Genomic DNA, 21,777 nt, shown 5'->3' on the forward strand with positions numbered 1-21,777 from the left:
GAATTACAAAAGTTTACATTATATTTTACATTTCTAAGTTACAGCTACACATGTACATAAAACTATAAATGTATTACAATCCCTGTGTTCAGATTGTGAAGCTGTCCTCAATGAATTCGACAGAATAATAACACTTTTCCACCAGGAGAGTAAAGAGCAATCTTTTCAGTGAACCAATCTCCATTTTAAATATATTACTGCCTTTTATTTTATTGAAAATTTTTAACCCCATATACTCTGGCGTTTGGGCATAAAGTTTTAAACGATGTGTTGGAAGTTTGAAGTTATCTCTGTGGCGAGTGCTGTAGTTGTGGTCAAAACGGAAATTGTCTAGTGTATGTTGATTTCTATATAGGAACACCACCATCTCATATATGTAAAGTGAGGGGATAGATAGTACTTTTAAATTTTTTAACAGTGGTCGACAGGATTCCCGTTTTTTTGCAACACACATGTTTCTAATTACTTTCTTTTGTAATACTAGGAGCCTAGTGACATTTGCTGAATTTTCCCAGAAGATTATGCCATAACGAATAACTGACTCAAAGTAGCAGTGATAAACTATCTTTCTGGTATCTATGTTTGTGGCACCTGACAAAATACACATTGCAAATGCTAAGTTGTTCAGTTGATTTGCTAAGTAATCTATGTGTACCTTCCAATTTAAATTTTTGTCAAGATTTAGGCCTAAGAACTTCACGTGGTTTGCTTCTGTGATATCCTGATCATTGCAAGTTATCTTTATTTCACTCCTTTCTACTGATTTAGCTTCAAATTGCATCATTTTGGTTTTAGTTACATTTAGTTTTAGTCCATTTTGATAGAACCAAGATTCAAGTTTTTCTAAAGTGTTTTTGGCTTTTTCTGGAATATTTTCAGATACCTCATTTTCAATTAGAACTGATGTATCATCAGCAAATAAGACTGAATGAACATCAATAGCAAGTGGTAGGTCATTTACGTAAAAAAGAAACAGATAGGGACCCAATATCGAACCTTGTGGGACTCCTTGGGGAACTGTTTTCCAGTCTGATGAATAATTGGTTCCATTTGAAGTTAAAATTACTCTTTGTTTCCTACCTGACAGGTAAGAGCTAAACCATTTTAAAGCAGTGTCTCTGATTCCATACATCTGTAATTTGTGGAGGAGTAATGCATGGTTCACTGAATCAAAAGCTTTAGTCAGATCACAGAAAATACCTGTGACCTTTCTACCTTTATCTAACGTGGAGCATATTTTTTGGATAAACTCATTTATAGCATTCGCAGTGCTTTTACCCTGTTGGAATCCGAACTGGTTTTTAAAAATTATATCATTTACAGTAAGAAAGTTATTAATTTGTTTTGCTGCAATCTTTTCAAACACTTTAGAGAAGACCGGCAAGAGAGAGATAGGGCGGTAATTCCCCATATCTTCTGTCGATCCTTTCTTGAATAGAGGTTTGATCTCACCATATTTCAATACCTCTGGAAAGCATCCCTGTTCATAAGATTGATTTATAATAGTTGACAGTGGTTGGGAAATAATATCATACACATACTTGATTACAGTGTATATATTAATGTTCGTGATAACGAACATTCTTGACTCATTATTTGACAGACGTTTCTCAAAGATGGACTTCCTTTTTGTACTTTCTACATCTACATCTAAGTCTACCTTGGTACTATGAAAATCACGTGTAAGTGCATGGGAGAAGGTTGAGATAACCAACCTCACAATAATTCTGTTATTTTAATCACTAACACTGCACTAAAAAAAAGAAAAGTCAAACCCTATATTGTTCCATGTCAGCTCTTATCTCCCTCATTTTATTATGATAATTGTTTCTCTCTATGTAGGTTGGCATCATGAAATAATTGCATATTTGGAGGAGAAAGTTGGTGATTGAAATTTCTTGAATGATTCCACTGCAGCAAAAAAATGCGAATTTGTGTATGTCAGTGACACACTCTCCTCTATTTTGTGATAATACCAAATGAGCTGCTGTTCTTTGAACATTCTCAGTGCACTTTGTTAATCATATCTGGTACGGATCCCAGACTGCACTGAGGTACTCCAAAAGAGGATGGACAAGTGTTGTGTAGGCTTCTCTTTAGTAGATCTGCTACATTTTCTAAGTATTCTGCCAATAAAACACAGTATTTGGTTTTCTTTCCCCACAATGTTTTCTATGTGTTTTTGACAATTATAGTTGTTCAAAATTGTATTTCCTAGGTATTCAGTTGAATATACAGCATTTAGATTTGACCAATTTGTCATGTAACCAAAGTTTAATGGATTCCTTTTAAGCACTTATGTGGTTGACCTCGCACTTCACATTATATAGGGTCAGTTGCCAATTTTCGCCTGACATAGACATCTCTTCTAAATCATTTTCCAATTAATGAACATAGGCTTCTGTGGCCATTGTCACATTCAATAAAATTTTTCTGGGTTTCTTTTGCATTGTCAATATATATAAAACTATCAATGTTTCAGTCCCTATTGCAAACTACCTCTTTCGGGGACCTGAAGGTCACTTGCAATAGGGAGTGAAATGTTAATAGTTTTAAATATATTGACAATGCAGTCTAAACCTCAGAAAAATTTCATTGAACATTCGGCAATTTGTTTTGATCAGCTGATGACTTAACTAAATTATACATTACAACATCATCTACAAGAAACCTAAGGCGACTGCTCAGATTAAGTCCTAAATCATTTATATGGATACAAAACAGCAGAGAACCTATAACAGGACCTTGGGTAATCACTTCTGTTTAACTCAATGACTTTCCATCAATTATTAAGAAATGTGACCTCTCTGACAGGAACCAAAGAATACAATTTCGTAACTAATTGTTCCATATGCGTGCATTTTCATTACAAGCCATTTGTGTGGTACTGTGTCAAAAGCCTTCTCAAAATTTAAAAATATGAAATCAATTTGAAATCCCTTGACAGTAGCACTGATCACTTTGTGTGTTTCACAAGAATGATGCTTTCTAACTCTTTGTTGACTGAGCATCCATAGACCATTCTCTTCAAGGTAATTTATAATGTTCAAACACAATATAAGTTCCAAAACACTGCTGCATATTGACATTAGTGATATGGGCCTGAAACTTAGTGGATTACTCTTACTATGTTTCTTGAATATAGATGTGACCTGTGCAGCTTTCCAGTGTTTGGATATGGATCTTTCATCAAGTGAGCAGTTGCTCTGAAAGAAAGCTACTTGGTATGCAGTCTCGACAGGAAGACTCACTTTTATTAATTGATTTACGTTGCTTCACTACTCCAAGGATAACTTCTTATAAGTTACTCCTGTTGGCAGCTGTTCACAATTCAAGTTCTGGGATATTTACCTAGTCTTCTTTGCTGAAGGTATTTTGGAAAGCTGTGTTTAGTAACTCTGCTGGCAGTGCTGTCATCAATAGTATTTCTATTGTTATTGCACAGATTAGCATTGATTGTATGTACTTTGCATATAGCCAAAATCTCTTTCGGTGTTCTGCCAGGTTTTCAGGCAGATTTGTTCTGGAAACTCTAGCATTGAAGTCCACACTAAAATTTGGACTTCTGTAAAAGATTGCCAATCTCGGAGATTTTCGCATGTTTTTTCATTGTGTCTGCAACAGTGTTCTGACCTGTGTAGTTTACCAAGGGGATCAGCTCCATTGTTTATTAATTTATTTGTTGTAAATCTCTCAACTGCTGTCAATGATATTTCTTTCAATTGTAGCCACATCTGATCTACACATACATTATTAATTTGGAAGAGTGAAGATAGTCTCTCAGGAATGTATAATGTGAATTTTTATCTGCTTTTTTGAATAGGTGTATTTTTAGTTCATTTTTGGAGGATTTGGGGTTACATTGTTCAATCTTGCTATGACAACACTGTTCACTAATCCCTATATCTATTTCGATGTTCGTTATTTGCTGAGGATTATTTATTGTTAAGAGGTCAAATGTGTTTTCACAAATGTTTATTATTCGTGTGGGTGCATGAACTATCTGCTAGAAATAATTTTCAGAGAATGCATTTAGCACCATTTCAGATGATGATTTACGTTTATCTCTGGATTTAAGCATGTAGTTTTGCCAACGTACTGCGGATAAATTAGTCACCACTAACAATAACCGTACAAGTTGTGTAAGTGTTTGAAATTAAATACAAGTTTTTTTAACCTTTTAGTAATTGTATCATCTGAGTTTGGAGGTCAGCAAAAGGATCCAATTATTATTTTATTCCAGTTGCCAACAATGACCTCTTTCCACTCACAGGAGCACTCTCGTTCAATTTTGGTACAAGATAAACTACTACCAACAGCAAAAAAAAAACACACCCCCCCACTGCCTCTGGTACTGGGCACCATGGAATTTGAATCCTTGCCAGACGTCATGCACTTCGAAGACCCCTAGAGGTCTCTGCATGATCGGGCCGTAAGCTGTGGCAGTCTTCACTTCCTGACCTGCTTTTGGTGTGAGGACACCACAATGGAACACATGGTTCCAGCAGCCAATAGCGGCATCCCCGATAGAGTACTTAAGTGCCTGCCTCTCACTGAGCCAGCTGTATGTCTGTGCACACATCGCCTCGCGTTAGGCGGCTTACTTACTATGTTCTGTGTATGAGTGGACGTGTTTGTTAGGTTTCCTTGTGACTCCATTGTTCGATCTTGTTGTTGTTCATTCTGTCCTTCATTGTTCATGTCTGTCCCCTCCTATTTTGTTGTTGTTTGTGGGCCTTTCTGTGGGTCCCACCACGCTTTCCATCATTTCAACCCTGCGACTGTCCCGGTCGCAGTTAATATAATGTTAACTGTGTTTAGCCTATCCATTCTGAACACCATTGGGTTCTTTGCAAAAATTATGGTTGAACTAATATCCAATTTTTGCAAGCTTTCAGTGCCTATAATGATATGAGCAGCAGCACTATTAGTGCTTAGAGCTCTGGTATTTTGCCAACACAGCTAGAAGAATTTGCAACTGTTGTACTGATGGTTTCTGGATCTATGTTCTTCATGTGTTTGACCTGCACCATTTGAGACTGAAGCCCTTCTTGTGTTTCCCCTAGACACTATAGCCTAAAATCTTTGGTTTTGTTATGTATATACATGCACTGGATTACACTTATTAGATTCTGGGATATACCATTCGTTTCTAAAATTTCCCATAATTCCTCACAATTTACTTTTCTTCATTTTATCAAAAGCTTTTGCATATTCAGTAAATGTTATGTTTGTCGGGCGATTGTAGTTGTGAGAAATGGGTTACAGACAGTATGACAGCATATCAGTTACACAGCATAGAGATGTGTTTTCCACATCTTTTATTAGTAAGCACATATGCATAAAAAGTGTAAGGGTTATGAGCATGCAAGGCATACTAACTCCTGCTGCCTCACAGGGAAGTAACCCTTCTGCATCGTATACAGTGTCAGAGATGTTATGCTGCCACAGAGGCCCTGCCTCCCCTCACACCTTAGTGCGGAGCTTGTGAAAAGATGCTGCAGCAGGACATTGTCTGGCTGAAGTGATGTAGATAGCTGTATGATGTTGAATTCAGTGAAAGAAATGTAATATCAGCAAAGTGCACCAGGGGATGCAGCCAGCCAATATTGGTGGTGCAACAAATGCGTTGCTTCCGATGGCATTAGCATATATGTCATTAATTATTGACTGCTCAGTGGCAGCATTTGAAGAGGGAAGCATGTTGGAGGTATTGCCTTGCATTTTTGTGTCCACAGGAGGCACTGCAGGGCCAGCCAGGTTGGTGGTGGTGATTGTACCATCTGCTGAAAAATGGGAGGGGAGTCCTGCCGTGTCGACTTCTGGTGGGACAAGAGTGGTGTGCCCAAAACTGTGAGAGTGTGCTCACAACCAACCACCTATATGTGTGGGTAGCAGTAATTGTGAGGTCATTATCATGAAATGTTACATATGTTAATAGGCAGAAAATTGTGCAGAATCGCACACTTCCGGAAATTTGTTAATGGTTGCATAGGAGGTGGAGGGTCAGAGTGTATCTTTTGAGATGGGAACACTAAAGTTCATGCCGGTTTAAGGCAGTTCACCAACACTGTTGTTTATTTTCCAACAATTGTGATATCAAAACTGTTTGAATCTTGTTTCAGTATATTCCTGTAAACGTTGATTGTAAGACCGGTTTCACTTAGTTGGTATGTAGTGTAATATGAGAACATGTGACCAGGTCCATATGAATAAAAAGTTAATTATGTCATGTGATGGGATGGGCAGTGGCACATGCATGTTTTTCTTATGTGCACACACGTGTGACCTAACCTGATCGATGGGGACTGTTCTGTGTTCTGCAAATTCAGTGGATAGGAGGAGGAATTTGTGGTAAAGTAGTTCTGCAAGTGATGCGTCAAGATCATATTTATGTGATGTGTGAATGCAGAGGAGAACCCATGAAAAGGCCTTCACGAATGATACTGAGTGGCACAAGAGAGTAGCTTTCATTGTCCAATGACACAATTCCACGAGGTCATTGGATTGGGTGTAGTACGCAGTTGTTTCAAATTGTTGGCATCCACATATGTCGCACAAGTTATTGAAGAGTTTGAATTCAAACTCCTCACCCTGGTCCAATGTTAGAGGCCACGTGGCTGAATCTGGCACTGCAACTACTGGAAAAAGCTTTTTCTACTGTCTCTAGTGATATGTCATAAATGGGCACACACCCCATCCAATGTGTTATGTGATCTATCATTGAGGGAATGTAATGGCAACCATGTGATTCAGAAGTAGCTCTACAATGTCAATGTGCTGCAACTGCTCTTTGGAATCGAGAATATACCAAAGGGGGCTGAGCATGACAACCAGTTTTTGCCTGTGGCACAATCCTTTTTAATGTCAGACCAGACAAACCATTATGTGATGAGCCACACAGTAGAGCACACTCCCAGATGTGCAAGGTTGTGGAGGAGGTCAAAAATGATAATGCAATACATTCTGGAACAACTGGTCAATGTCCTTAAAGCAAGATAGATGGGCACAGGAGAAACTTCTCGGGCAGCTTGTGAACCATTTGGTGAAATCAGTCACAAACTCCGTACTAGCTGGTTTGGAGGTGGGGCAGCTGATTGCCCAGCTTCTGTGGGCAGTTTGAACTCGTGTGCCCTGTTATTCCACACTGAGAGCAATAAGGTGCATGGCACTGCATGGCAGCATGGCATGCCTTTTGGCAGCATTGAAATGCCTGCTCATGTTTCAAAATTGGATGCAGCTGTTTGTCCAGGCATGTCGAACTGGCAATAAAATGCACTACCTCCTCCTGCATCATCGTAAGACATGTGGCATCATACAATGAGGCGGGTGATGCTATTTATACCACACCTTCCACATAAAGGTCGATTTCATGTATAGATATGTCAGTTGACCGGGCTTGCACTTGCTCAACTAATACCTCGTTATGTGCGGGATCTAAAAGCAGTGTGTAAGTGCAGCAAGCCACAGCGCAGATTCACTCAGAAAATGCTTCTACGTCCTTGCCTTGCTTCTGGCAGAGGGTGGATGACATGTCCCTGTAATAGCAAGTGTCACGTCTGTCCAAATACCTTTCTTTCAACCCAGCTTCTAACTTGTTGAAAGAGGTGGTGTCTCTATCAGTGTGCACTGATTTAGTATCGGTGTGGCATCATCAGACAATTTAGGGCAGAATACATACCATAGGAAATCTTCTGGCCAAGTGCAAGCATGGCCGGTATCTTGGACAGTTTGCAGAAAGGAGTGTATTTGTTCATTGGGTTTCCCGGAAAATATCAGGATAAAGTTGACTGAAGGGAAACTGTTAGCCAACGCTGGGGTACAATGCTACCGGAGGTGCTTGCAGCTGTCATTTGCAGTGCAGCGGGGTGTGTTTCTAGCACACTTAAATTGGCAGACTGGGTTTGAGCCAATTTTTGGCACTCTTCCATTAATTTTATCTTCCATAATAGTAACTTACCAATATCTGCTTGGAGGGCAGCCACTGTGTCTGGTTCTCCCATAGGTGGGTAGTTGTCTTTGCCAGTGGAGGTACAATGGGTTTGAAGCATAGTTACAATGTTAGGGCACCTAGAGCTCACTGGGAACTTTACAATTGGAGCGCGAAAAGAAAGTGCCTATATTGGATGGGACGACAGTGTAGCTGACAACATGGAGGTGGTTGCGTGGAAAAATGAAGCGACAAACTTTCAGAAGGTGTGAAGTGGTGCACTGGGTGATGGCAGTAGGAATTGACAGTGAAGGTGACGTCAGCTGTGTCGGCAGCCGGGTGCTGTGTCTGTTAGCAAGGTGGAACATGTGACTATACTGCGGCATGACATGGAAGGTGGCTTCCTGCTGCGTAGCATAGCCTCAGACTGCTTGGGGCAGCCGCAGCATGGCAACTGGTGGAGATGTGTAGTGAGGCACCCAGCCATGCGGCCTGGCATTCTCTGCGGCAGCTGCTTGGGAAAAGGTGCTGATATGGCAGAACGCTGTGTGGTGAACCACGAATTCATGTACTTGTTATCGCATGGCGCATCTGGCACAGCAAGCGTGAAATATTGCTGGCAGCTTCATTAGGTATGGCTGGTTAAACTTCAAATGAGGTGGGCCTAGCAGTGATCTATCCCACTTCTGACACCAGCTGTTAAAGCATCAGGAATGGCCAGGAGCGGAAAGCTGTAGGCATGAATGTTCAATGCCGTAAACAGGCAGGCCTAGAGAAGCTGCTGGAACTGAATGATTTACCGCCCAAGACAGCAAGAGAGGTGGGCATCTGATCGGTTCAGAAGCTGCAAGCAGAAGAGAGCAAACAGTATGTTTGCTCCCAGCAGCTGGCCACAGTAACACCCCACTTGACCACTTCCAACCTCCCTATTGGTAGGCCAGATCGTAAGACAGGCAGTTCGATAGCGTTACCTTGTAAGCAACATGTGAACTTAGCTGCTAATGGTTGAACATGTGAAATACAGAGTGGTTCTATCTGGTTCTGGGCAACGTGGCTGAGACACTGCAACCAGCCACAAGGCAGAAGGCACTGACGAACATACAGTGGAAAATAAAACCAGATTTTTATGCAAATAAATCCATTCAGTAATGGACCCCACTGTACACTATCAATAAATTTTAGTCTACAGGGCATGTAGAGTAACTCAGAGAGCAAATGGTGTGATTATAGCATTTTTTGGTATGTCTTTGTCTGCCACCTAAATTCGTTGATATGCTATTTTGCAACTGACAATGATGGCAATTTTTTCCCCAGCCAAGACTTAAGAAAAATGTACAAATTGGGAATGGGATCACTGTCAATGATTCTATGGGCATTGACATAGTGGTAGTCACTGTGTAGGCACAAAGTACCATTCTTTGTAGAAACTAGTTCAATTGGGGAGGGCTGAACACTGTTTGATGACATGACTTTACCAGCTCACAAACATTCTTCTGCCACATCCTTAGCCACTTTGTTTGTAGGAAACTAGCCAGTGGTGCCAGCAGCAGATAGGGGGACCTGGTGTGATTATAATGTGGTGGACTGCACTGTCCATATGGCAAGAATTGTATGTGGTTTAATTGGTGAGTGTGTAAGTCCGGGAAGTGGGGCATGATGTGATTTATCATTGCTGTTAACGTCACATGGCACTGTATCAGGTGTGCAATTGAACAGGGATTTGTGGCACTTCAGTAACTTCAGAAGTGTCCATAGTAGTGGTGCCATGCCACTGGTCAGTGTCGAGATGACAAAGGCTTTAGAGATGCCGTTGGGCTGCATGCGGTGATGAGGTGGCATCCACAATTCATCTCCATAGTTGTTTGTTCGTGAGTCACGTAACCCCATTGTCATGATGGTAATGATGAGTACTTGGCTGCCCTTAAGAGAAGCTGGTTGAAAAGTGCTTTGCTTTGAAACTTCAGGTTGAGTTGTGTGTTGAGCAGCAGCAGCAGCATAACTGAGGGCTTTGTAGTGCCAGCAGTTAGTGTATTACTGACCACACCACAGGTGGCCTTCTGGCTGCCCCATGATAATAGGAGTGTTAAAGCCCCTGAGGGCTTGGCATTTGGTTGCTGGGTACAGTATTGGCAGCCCCAGGTTCCTGATCTGCGAACTGGTAAGCACCATCAGTCCTCTGTTGTTGTAAGCTCTGGGCACACTTCGGGCACCACCACCTGGACCCCTACAACAAACCCCTCAACCTCGAGGTGTGCTATGTGCTGACAAGGTGAATGAGTGTTCAGGTCAAACAGTTTCAAGTGGGCAACCTCTGGGGCACATGCCACCCCCGCCAGGGATTGTTCAGGCATGCAGGGCTCTGCCTGGGTTGATAATTGTGTTCCTAACATCTCGTGGGATCCCTCTGAAACATTTTCATGAACTTGCAACTACCAATGTGATGGGTGTATAGTCATGTAGTACTTAAACCCACTCATCTATAAGAGCTCGATTGGTCAATCCTCCCAAAAAGAAGCCTCAGAATTATAGAGATAGGGCACTAGTGTGTCATAACACATTCATTGTAATCAAGAGAACAGGGGCAATATTTGAAAAGGTCTCGAGTTTCTATATTTGCATGGTGTTGGAAGGTATTGCTGGGTCCCAAAAAGTAATAAATGACTTTGTAATGGAACACTTCCAGATGAAACTGTTACTTCAAACCAAGTATCTGACCTCCTGGGATGTAAGCCTTACTGACTACCCAGTTGAGGCTGAGTTGCATACCACCCTTAACTTTAGGAAGGCATGGTTACCTACTCAGATATGATTGGAGGTGGACCCCACGGAGTTCCATGAAGTATGGAAAAATATGGACATCACAGAAGTGCAGAACTACATGAGAAGAGTCAATGGAAAATTGGAAAAATCTGCAACTTTCTCTCTAACCTTTAGTAATGCAGAGTTACCTGAACATATTCTTGCAGGCTATATCTGTTGTGTTGGCAGAAGAGCCAACACCGTGTTGGAAGAACTATACTGACGTGAGGTCTGGAACATGACAAGGAATTAGAATTCAGAAAGCGGATGTAATTAGTTTGGTACTTAACTTTAATCCATTAATGATGAATGTCGCTCTTGACTGTATATGAGTCACAATAATATCTGTTCAGAAGACATAGTAACTGAATATGGCGCCTTGCTAGGTCGTAGCAAATGATGTAGCTGAAGGCTATGCTAAATTGTCGCCTCTGCAAATGAGAGCGTATGTAGTCAGTGAACCACCGCTAGTAAAGTCAGCTTTATAACTGGGGCGAGTGCTAGGGAGTCTCTCTAGACCAGGCCTGCCGTGTGGTGGCGCTCGGTCTGCAATCACTTATAGTGGCAACATGCATGTCCGACATATACTAACGGTCCGCGGCCGATTTAAAGGCTACCACTTAGCAATTGTGGTGTCTGGCAGTGACATAACAATATCCATCTTGGGTTTGCCCATTCATTCCTAATGCAGTGTGATGCTTCAAATGTCAGAGATTTGGCTATACCAATATGGGATGTAGTGGGAGTGTTACATGTGTCAATTGTGGAGGTTTACCTCGTAAATCAGACAATACTTTCACATTTCCTCCAAAATGTGTAAACTGCGCTGGGAATCACCCAGTGTGGAGCAGAAAGTGTGAGGTTTACAATGAGGAAAGGAAAATCCATGAGTTGAAAGTCAAGAGACACATACCCTATGGTAAAGCTCAAAAACCTTTAAAACCTTTCAAATCTTTGCAACCTCCAGTTTGTGCTACTTCTGTGGCATCGGCCCTTAAGACGCCAATCACCAAGTGTGATGCCTGCACTCAAACTAGGACCACCGGTTCAAGTAGGAGCACGTGCACTTGTCTGTATACCTGTATGGGAAATGCTACATTTAAAACATAAGTCATTAAGAAGCCATTGGCAGTGGGCTTATCACCTAAGCCACATATCACTGCCAAACATCAGAATCCTACTAATCAGGCCCCTCAACCCAAGCAATCACCTCCTCCCATAAGTAAACCAAAAGTCCTTCAAAAATTAGTTCCAACTCATAGAATGTGGTGGTTAAACCTTTAGATTGGCAAGCTCACTCCTTCTCTTATGGGGACTATGCTTTTGAGGGTATGGACTTCCAATTGGAGGAACCAGAAAGCTGTGAACTGAATTGGCTGACATTCCCCCTGACATCCCAGATAAATCACCACCTCCAGGGTAGAAAGAATAGGACAACAGTCACTGAACAGTGGCTGCCACAAGGATTTCTGTGGTGCAGTGGAATTTAAATAGATTCCTACCACATTTGGAAGAATTACAGCTCCTGGTCCAGGAGAAGCCACCAACATACCTGCATTATGGGGTTACCACCCCTACAATAAGGACGATATTACTGGAGACAGTGCTAAAGGTGGAGTGGCAGCTGTAATTGACAGATGCCACTCTCCTGTCCCTCTTACCACCGCCATCCAAGCACCCTTTAATATCACAGTGTGTTCTTTGTATCTTCCACCTAATGATGCTCTCGATGCAGATGCACCGATAGAAGTCTTCCAGGCACTCTCACGCCCAACCCTCCTAGTGGGGGACTATAGTGCACACAATGTACTCTGCATCTCGACTACCACTTGAGACATCTGCAGTCTGAATGTAGGTCAGATGGCACTTTTCCACAACTACAGAGTCTTTATCAGCCACTGACTTTGTTTTTGTTGCCCAGCTAGTGCAGACTCTGTTCAGTGGGAAGCAGGTATGGATTTACATTGTAGTGTTGACTTCCCAGTATGTATCTGTCTGCTGACAAGGATTATGGATGATACAAAGTTCAAATTTAATGCAGTACAGTCAACAGGCTATTTTTAAACGGAAGGACTGTACACAGGAGATGGTGACCCTTATCAATGGACTACCACAGAGTCCATCCCCCGGTCTTATAATCATCTCACACGATGACCTGTAGGTTGTTGGAATGATGACTGTTGATTGGCAAATCATGACCAGACAAACAGAGCTACAGAACTTAACACTGTCCAACTATAGAAACACTTCAAACTTTCAGCTCTGTGAGAGAACATGTGAGGCGAGTGATAAAAGAACAGAAGAGGGCTTCCTGAAAGGAATTTGCAACTTCCTTGACTTCCATTTATTGGTCCACTTCCACTGTGGAAGCTTGGGACTCACTAAGGCAGATTTCAATCAAGGGCAGTACTCGTACCTTCAGATTTGTCAAATAATGGGGCCTTGGTGGACATGTCAGAAGGCATGTTCAGGTTTTAGCTGAACACTTTTCTACTGTCACTACATCATCCAGACAAGCTCCTGCTTTTCAGGTGTTCTATTGGACTGTGGAGATGACGAAGCTCAAGTTGTTGTTGCATAATGGGGAAGTCTACAACCTTCCATTTGCCATGTGGGAACTGGAATTAGCTTTGTCTGGAGCTGGAGGCACTGCTCCAGGAACTGGTGAGATCCATTATGCCATGCTTCATCTGTGCCCTGAAATGAAAGGACATCAATTAAAAGGTTTCTTGTCTGTTCAGAGTTGCATAGTGCACTACAAGCACTTCCCCAAATGGAACTAGCTGATCAGTTAATTCAGCTCATCTGTGACTTCTTACAGCAGGTCCAGCACTGTGGCAAGGACGTGATTGTTTGCTTGCGTACCTGGTCACACTGGGATACAGTAAAATGACATGGCTGACAAAGCCGTCAAGGAAGTATGTCAGAATGGTGCTGCCTGTCAATGTCCCATCCCGCTGAATGCCATCATCTCGTTTTCTGATGGATGCATCGTGTCAGTGGGACACTGAATGTTTGATGTTAGCCTTTCTGCTGGAATGAGGTTCTGCTTACCAGGTTGTGCGATGGGCATAGCCGTTTAACCTGTGGCTTCCTTCTCTGGTGAGAGGATCCACCACTGTGTGAAGTGTGTGATGTGCCACTTTCAGTTCAGTGTAGTTTGACAATGTGTGTCATATATATTGATTGTAGGGCAGCCGTGAATCTTGATGGAGATCTGCCCACCATCCTCACCGATACTGGTTCCAGTGTTAAGAGTGGTGAAGTTTTGTGAGCTGACAAAGCTCATCCCTCAATTGGTGTGGAAGGGAGGGAGACTTTAAAACATTATAAAATGCTCCACATGTGGAGACGGCCTTTGTCCCCACCCATGAGGTTTGCATGCTGACTTTCCATCAGGGTGTTGACAAATGTGATGTTGAGCAGCCATCATCTCAAATAACCACCACCACCATCATAAGGAGGATTGCACCATTTAAATCTGGCAGTAGAAGTTAGTTCTGTAGGAAGTAAACTCGAATGGCTGGTTTAACTTTCTCTGGCACTAGGAATGTCAGAAGAGTTTCTGTATTTGTGCCGTGTAGTGTGCGATGGTGATCAGTCATTGGCCACACACATTTGTAGCAGTGATGGCATCAGTGTAGCAGGTGTGAGAGCTGGTGGTAGTGCTCACTTACCATGGTGTCAGTGAGGAAATACACATGCAGGCACCTGTTTTGGACAGATAGTTGGAGACCAACTGCCCGTCAAAATGTTCTGTCAGTACTGTTTCATTGTGCTGTGTAGAGGTGGCTCATTAATGAAGATCAGCCTGATGTCAGGTCACCATAGAAGTTTCGGTAGGCATAGGGTTGTCTGCAGCGCAATGAATGCTGCCCAAATCTTGTGGGGAAACTGGCAGTAGCATAGTTCTGTTTTGGGTGTGGAAACAGATGGTGCACTGGCTCAGTGCAGCTTATTTTATATGCAGTCATGACAGTGGCCATTTGGGAGGGTGACACTCAGCTGTCATGTTTGGTGATTTCTGTCTGCTGGATCTGTGAAAGGTGCTCAGGGTGGTAGATGTGGGGGACGTGGCAGAGTTTGGGTGAGTCCAGCCGCCATCAGGCTCTCTGTGGCTGTGCACAGTGTCATGGCAGCTCATCCAGGATCGTGCGTAATTGGTTTCAGGGCAGGTGTACTGCACGTTTACTGCTATGTTCCACTGTCTGTTGTCAATGAGAATACAGTGTTGTGATAGTGCTGCATTTTGTCAGCCAGTTGAAGTTTAAGCTCCAGTGTTGCCTCCTCATGCACTACTATTGCTGCTTGTACGTTCTCTGGGAATATTTGGAGCCTAAGTGTCCATGAGACATCATCAGGTAGGAGTGTTGGGTTAATTGGAATTTGCATGTGGTGCCAGGACAAAGACAGTATGCTATTGGCTAAAGAAGTTACTTTGATCAGGAAATGTAGCTGCTGCTCTTGGGTCCATGTGATTCTGTGTAGCACTGGTGTCTCGGCAGACTTGCATGTGTGAGAGGCCAGATGTCCAAAAGCAAGTCGCTAATAAGGTCTGCACTATTTCCCAGGTGGTTAAGACAAGTGGTGAACTTCTCGTCATCTGCAATGGTGCCACTCGCTGACATCAAATGCTCACGGGGGGCAAAACACCTTGCAGGAGAAAAACGGTAGTTTAGAATGGTGGTGGATGATATGGTGGTTGTCAGTGGTTACAGTGTAAGGCACCGCTGTGAGATGGGCACGGTGCGATGCTGGATTTGGAGGAGTGTCAGTGTGTGCGGCAGGCAGGAAACGTGCCTTTGCAGAGGGCTGTGCATGATGAGGTGGATCATGTGTCAGTGCAGATAGTGCCAGCATCACAAAGCAATGTGTGTGGAACTCACATGGTTGTTCGAAGTGTATTTGTATGAGTCAGTGAAATTCTGGGGCCAAGTTGGTAGAAAAGACTTTCCTAGTGACCGGTGTCTGAGACGGTGGGAAATGTGTGTCAGGGTGCATGTGATACCCTCGTGTAGCCCATTTAGTATCCAGCAGCACTGTGTGTGTCTCTTGGAGTTTGTGCAGATGTGCAGTCGTTGACAGTGTGGCTGCCGTGGGTGTGACATAACCCGAACAGGGAGCCAGAGCTATCTGACCTTGCCGAGACAAGGTCACGAGAAACGTATTTTCGGAAGATGTAGTTGCTTTTAGTGCTGGTTGTGGGTGATTCAAATGGAAAGCACACTGCTGGATCAGAAGTGAGATGGTTGTGAGGCCCAGTGTGGCTGGGATATGAGTGACTTTATAGTATCTCTCGCAGAACTCGTGATTAGTCACTATGGGTGGCACAGGATTTGGAAAATTGGAATGCCCATGTACTGAAATGTGATGTAAACCTGGATCCTGCAGTCTGTTGGCAGATAGGTGATGAAACAGAATGAAGTAGTGGTATGGCGTGGGCCATTGTTTGTAATGGCACTGTGGGAGAAGTCTGGTTCAGGTTATCAATGTGAGTGTCATAATGCTCGTAATCACTAGTACTGCAGCAATTGATGTTTTGCCCTGCATGATATTTGAAGCCACTTAGATTAACATACATTATGGTGAAACTGGCTATTGTTTGTTGTGACTCGCTGCTGCAGTATTGTATGAAATACAAGGGATGGAATCACTCTGTATCAAATCTGGAATGTTTAGTAAGGAATCCCTAGATAAATTCGATACTTGTTTTGGCATATTAATATGATAGCAGAATAGTGGTCTGGTGTTGTAGACCAGATTTCCACACTATTTATTAGTAGTACATATATGCAACATTCTTAAGTGTTAGGAGTGTACAAAGCATACCAACTCCTGCTGCCTCATATGAAGCAACCCTCATTTACACAGTCAGAGATGTCATTTCACTACATACTCTCTTTTGTTTCTCAGTAATTTGGCAGATTGGAAAAATACTGTCCCATTTTAATACCCTTCTGTTCTTCAGAAAGAAATATTTCCAACAGTACCTTCAGTCTGTTTGTTACTGTTTGTGCGTATATCTTGTATGCAGAGTTAAGAAGACTACTATCTCAATAATTGTCACATTTTCTGTGATCTCCTTTGATTTAATAATGGGATAATGCTGTTTGCAGATGTTTCAGTACTTCATTGAAACATTTTTTCTATAACCATGTAATTCTTCGATCTCGTAGCAAATGTATTGTATAGATATCTCCTTGTGTGTGTCTTTTTACTGTGTTTTTATTCTTTTCAAAGCTAAGAATGCCCCTCTATATTACAAAAAAAAATGATCAGTTGTAACATTATATCCTCTTTAGACTCTGATGTCTTCTATAAATGGGATGGCTTTATGTGCAATAACATAGCCTCTTATAGATGTAGTGCCCCTAGTACTCGATTTAATTTTATGAATATCTCTATTTACGGGGAGAGGGGTTGTATTAATTGTCATTCTTAAGTGGTTGAAGGCAGAAAAAATCTCTCAGCTGATATACATTGTTGTTTTTAGTACGTTCTCCAAGTGGCCCCACTATGCCTTTAATGGCAGATTTATCTACTTTGCATTGAAATCTCCAGCAATTATTAAATAATATGCTTTAGGTATTCTACCAATCATTGTCGTATATGCATTTGTGGGCTGTATTCTCAACAATAATATTCATCAACTTATCCCAGCGTCTTAAACCGTAAGTATATCAATCCTTAATTTATGAAAACCTATGAATTTACCTAATTTTATTGTACCTGCAACTCCAGCTCTTGCCGGTTCAGTTCTACTTACTCTGGTATATTTCATAATATAACGACTAATTTCTTTAGAGATTTGTAGTTCCTTCTTTGTTTCTGATATTACAACTATATCAGTTTTTGAAATGTTTAATTCCCTCGTTATATGTTGTTCATTTCTGCTTATTCCTCTAACATTCCATATTGTTATTATCCTTATTTTTTTTCACTCCCCATATTATTTTTTCCTCACTGGTCATTGTCAAAAGTGTTTTTTGCTACTTGATTTTTGTTAGTAGTGTTGTAATTCCCCATTAAAAGATACAGACCTGTAGCCTGGTGGCAGGGCTGCCACATTTGTGTGTCCTAGTACACCTGCTTTTTCTCTGGGGTTTTCTCTCCTTAGATGGCTGCCTTCACTACAGCTATGGATTCATCTCTCCAGGTTTTGGAGGGACTCCTTCCCTGTTATTAATCAAGGTTGACCCCTCTAGGAGTGTCTGTTTCTCTATGCCCAAGACAACCTGTCTCCCCCTGCCCACCACTCCTACATTGTGGACTGGTCTTCATCTGATTCATAACCATAAGACCTGTCCCGCTAGGGTGGCCCTGCCAGTAGCTTGCACTCCCTCCAATATAGCTATCTGCTCTATAGCAGAGCGCACAAACTTCCTTGCCATAGTTAGGTGGCTGTCCCTGAGGAGATATTTAATACATATTTTTATTTTTCTTTATTTTCAGATATACCACGAGACATATTACACCATTTCCTGGCCGGAATGCCACGAAGGTGGAAGATGGTTGCACAGCAGTGGCGGCAGTGCATTGGTAACTACTACTACTACTACTACTACTACTACTACTACCACCACCACCACCACCAATGCTATTATTATTATTGTTATTATTATTGTTATATTATTATTATTTTTGTATTTCTTTCTTTTCTCAGACGTTATGTCTGGTTAAAAATGGAAAGTGACACGGACCTTGATCAAGCGTGACTTCCTTTTTAACTGAACGGTATATGTCCGCCCCTCGTGGTCTCACGGTAGCGTTCTCGCTTCCCGAGCACAGGGACCCGGGTTCGATTTCTGGCGGGATCAGGGATTTTTCCTGCCTCGAGATGACTGGGTGTTGTTGTCATTTTCATCATCATCATTCATCCCCATTACGGTTGGAGGAAGGAAACGGCAAACCACCTCCATTAGGACCTTGCCTAGTAGGGCGGTGCGCGTCTCCCGCATCGTTCCCCTGTGCTCTGTAAAGAAGCAAGGGACTTCATTTCCATTTCCATATGTTACATTGCATTTAGGAACTTTTGGGTAATTAAACATGTATCAATAATTTCAGATTTCTGTAGTTGTACATATACGTTTGGCTGTAGCTGTATTGTGTTGATGTGTACTGGTAGATATTGTGTGGTAGGACTCCTGTAGTTGATAGTATAATTGGTACAATGTCAACTTTATCCTGATGCCACATGTCCTTGACTGCCTCAGCCAGTTGGATGTATTTTTCAATTGTTTCTCCTATTTTCTTGTGTATATTTGTTGTATTGGGAAGATTGGGAAGGGATATTTCGATTAGTTGTGTAAATTTCTTCTTTTTATTGGTGAGTATGATGTCACATTTGTCATGTGGTGTTTTTTATTTGTTATAATGGTTCTGTTCCAGTATAATTTGTATTAATGATTCTCCAGTACATTTTGTGGTGCATACTTGTATGTGGGAACGTGTTGCTTTATTAGTTTGTTGTATGGCAAGTTGTTGATATATTATTTTCGCTACATTGTCATGTCTTCTGTATTTGCTAGTATTGTACAACCACTTGTGATGTGATTTACTGTTTCTATTTGTTGTTTGCAAAGTCTGCATTTATCTATTGTGGTATTGGGATCTTTAATAATATGCTTGCTGTAATACCTGGTGTTTATTGTTTGATCCTGTATTGCAATCGTGAATCCTTCCATCTCACTGTATATATTGCCTTTACTTAGCCATGTGTTGGATGCGTCTTGATTGACGTGTGGCTGTGTTAGATAATAAGGGTGCTTGCCATGTAGTGTTTCCTTTTCCAATTTACTTTCCTCGTATCTGTTGATGATGTTATGTGGTCTAAAGGGTTGTAGAAGTGGCTATGAAATTTCAATGGAGTAACCGATGTATTTATATGAGTGATTGCTTTGTGTATTTTGCTAGTTTCTGCTCATTCTGTGTTGTATGTGTCATTAATTTCTGTGTAATGACTGAAGTTAATATTTTGTATATTGTTGGTAGGCATGTTATGGGGGTGATATTTAGCTGGGATTGCTGTGTCTGCTTGATCTTTAGGTTTCAGATAAGTTATTCCTTGTGTAAGTGTATCAGGGAATGTGTATGGATCTGCAATGTATCTGTTAAATAATTTAGTTAGATGTGAATGTGTTGAGGTGAACTTCTTTAGCCAGAAATTTGCTATTTTATCTTTTCCACAGGCTTTCCAATTGTGAGTGAATTAATTGCTTGGGTGAATTCATGTTGCAAAATTATCACTTCAGGCATTTGTGGTATCAACTTGTATGTGTCTGCTTCTGCTTGTATCCACCATGCATGTCTGTTAAGTTGTACCGGGTTTGACCATATGTGTTCCATGTCTGTTGTATTTCGTGGGTTGTCTATTTTAATATGTGTGTTATCTACTGTCTGGGAAAATTTCATTTGGTTTGTGTTGAATTTTTGGTTTTGTTTCCTTCTATCTTCACTTTTTTGTATCTTCCAAGTTGTTTGGCCAATGCTTGTAATTTCTGCTTCTTTTCATCTATCTGCTCTATCGCTTCTTGTTGTGAGATTTTACCTAACCTTTTTCTATTTTTGTCTGATATTTCATTTCTTAAAAATTGTGTTAGCTGTCCGATGTCTATTCTCAGTTTTTCTATTCTGATCTGTAGCCTGTGTTGCTATGCTCACTTTGTGGATTTCTTCTGTGTGTTGGTTGGTTCTGATTTCTGCCTAGTGTGTATATTTAGTGTAGTAAGTGCTCTTACATAAACCAGTAGTTGTAACTCTTCCATAGTTGTTTTTAATTTATCTTGTTGTGTATGATTGTGTTGATAGTTGTTATTGTTGTTTTGACTTGTGGGTTATTTCGAGATCTATGCAAGAATGGTCTAATGTCTGTATTTGTGTCTTTGTATTTTATGTATATCAGCTGAAATTTTTCTTCTATATCTAACACGTGTGTCACTTTGTGTTCTATTTGTGGTTGTTCTGGTGGCTGTCTTAAGCTTACCCTGCATTCTGTATTGCCATCCAGGAAATGTGGTGTCCAGCAATTTGGCCCCCTGCCTTTTGTGGCTACTAAGATTATTTTAAGATTCATACTGAATACTGACTGTGAGAGGGTATCAGTTGGAGTTTGTTGGTGTCTATACATAGTGACTTTGTGCCTGTTTTTCCTAGCCTGGGGCGACTCCAATGCCCATAATCCTCTGTGGGGGTGGAACAATGATCACCAGCCATGTTAAAGACGTTTAAACTTTACTGGCATGGCTCAATCTTTGCCTCTTGAACTCTGGTCCCTCCATACACTTTAGCATGACAACTTACTTGACCATTGAATTATTATTTCACAGGCTTCATCTTATATCATCTATCCATGGGGGGGGGGGGGGGGCGGGGGGGGGGGGGCGGGGGCGGGGGCGGGGGCGGGGGTCCACAGTGACCTGTGTGGTAGTGAAAACTTCCTGATCTTTCTGACCGTCCCTTAGCATTGCTCCCCTGGACACACTGCCAGATCAGTTCTATATAGTGTTGACTAGGGAGGGTACACATCTGCTGTCATTTTAAGGTCCCCATCACAAGGCTGTATTGATACAGCTGTACACCACAGAACTGCATGAAAGCAAGCCACCCCCTTTCCCTTTGGAAGAGAGTACCCTGGTGAACTTGAGATCACTGGGACTTGTAGAGATCGTGGGTGGTCTCTCAAGCACCATAAGTGGCACCCTCCACTGGAGTTTCTCTTTGCCTGTAAATGGATCCCTGCCCACATCCACTACCTATTTAAATGGTGAAAGCAAGAGTCATGGGAATTTTAAGTCTCTATCATTGGATCACATACCTCTACATGACAGGTTTAGGCAAAGACAGATGCTTCTACAGCTTCCAGTCCCCTGCAGGTGTACAAACTATTTCCTTAGATGGTGCCATTTATACTAATCGAGACACTGTTGCTGAACAATTTGCTGAGCATTATGCTTGCTCATCTGTGCCCAAGAATTACTGCCCCACATTTCAGCTCATAAAATATAGGCTGTAGGGACTGCACTTACGTTTCACTACATCCCACCTTGAGC

General features: G+C 41.8%; 1 protein-coding gene across 1 annotated transcript in view; it reads right to left on the reverse strand.

Moving 5' to 3' along the window:
* Nucleotides 1-21,777, reverse strand: part of LOC124742880 — a 74,753-nt gene that overhangs the window by 25,392 nt on the left and 27,584 nt on the right. The window lies entirely within an intron of this gene.

The sequence above is a fragment of the Schistocerca piceifrons genome, unplaced genomic scaffold (assembly GCF_021461385.2).
Source record: "Schistocerca piceifrons isolate TAMUIC-IGC-003096 unplaced genomic scaffold, iqSchPice1.1 HiC_scaffold_2341, whole genome shotgun sequence".
NCBI lineage: Eukaryota > Metazoa > Arthropoda > Insecta > Orthoptera > Acrididae > Schistocerca > Schistocerca piceifrons.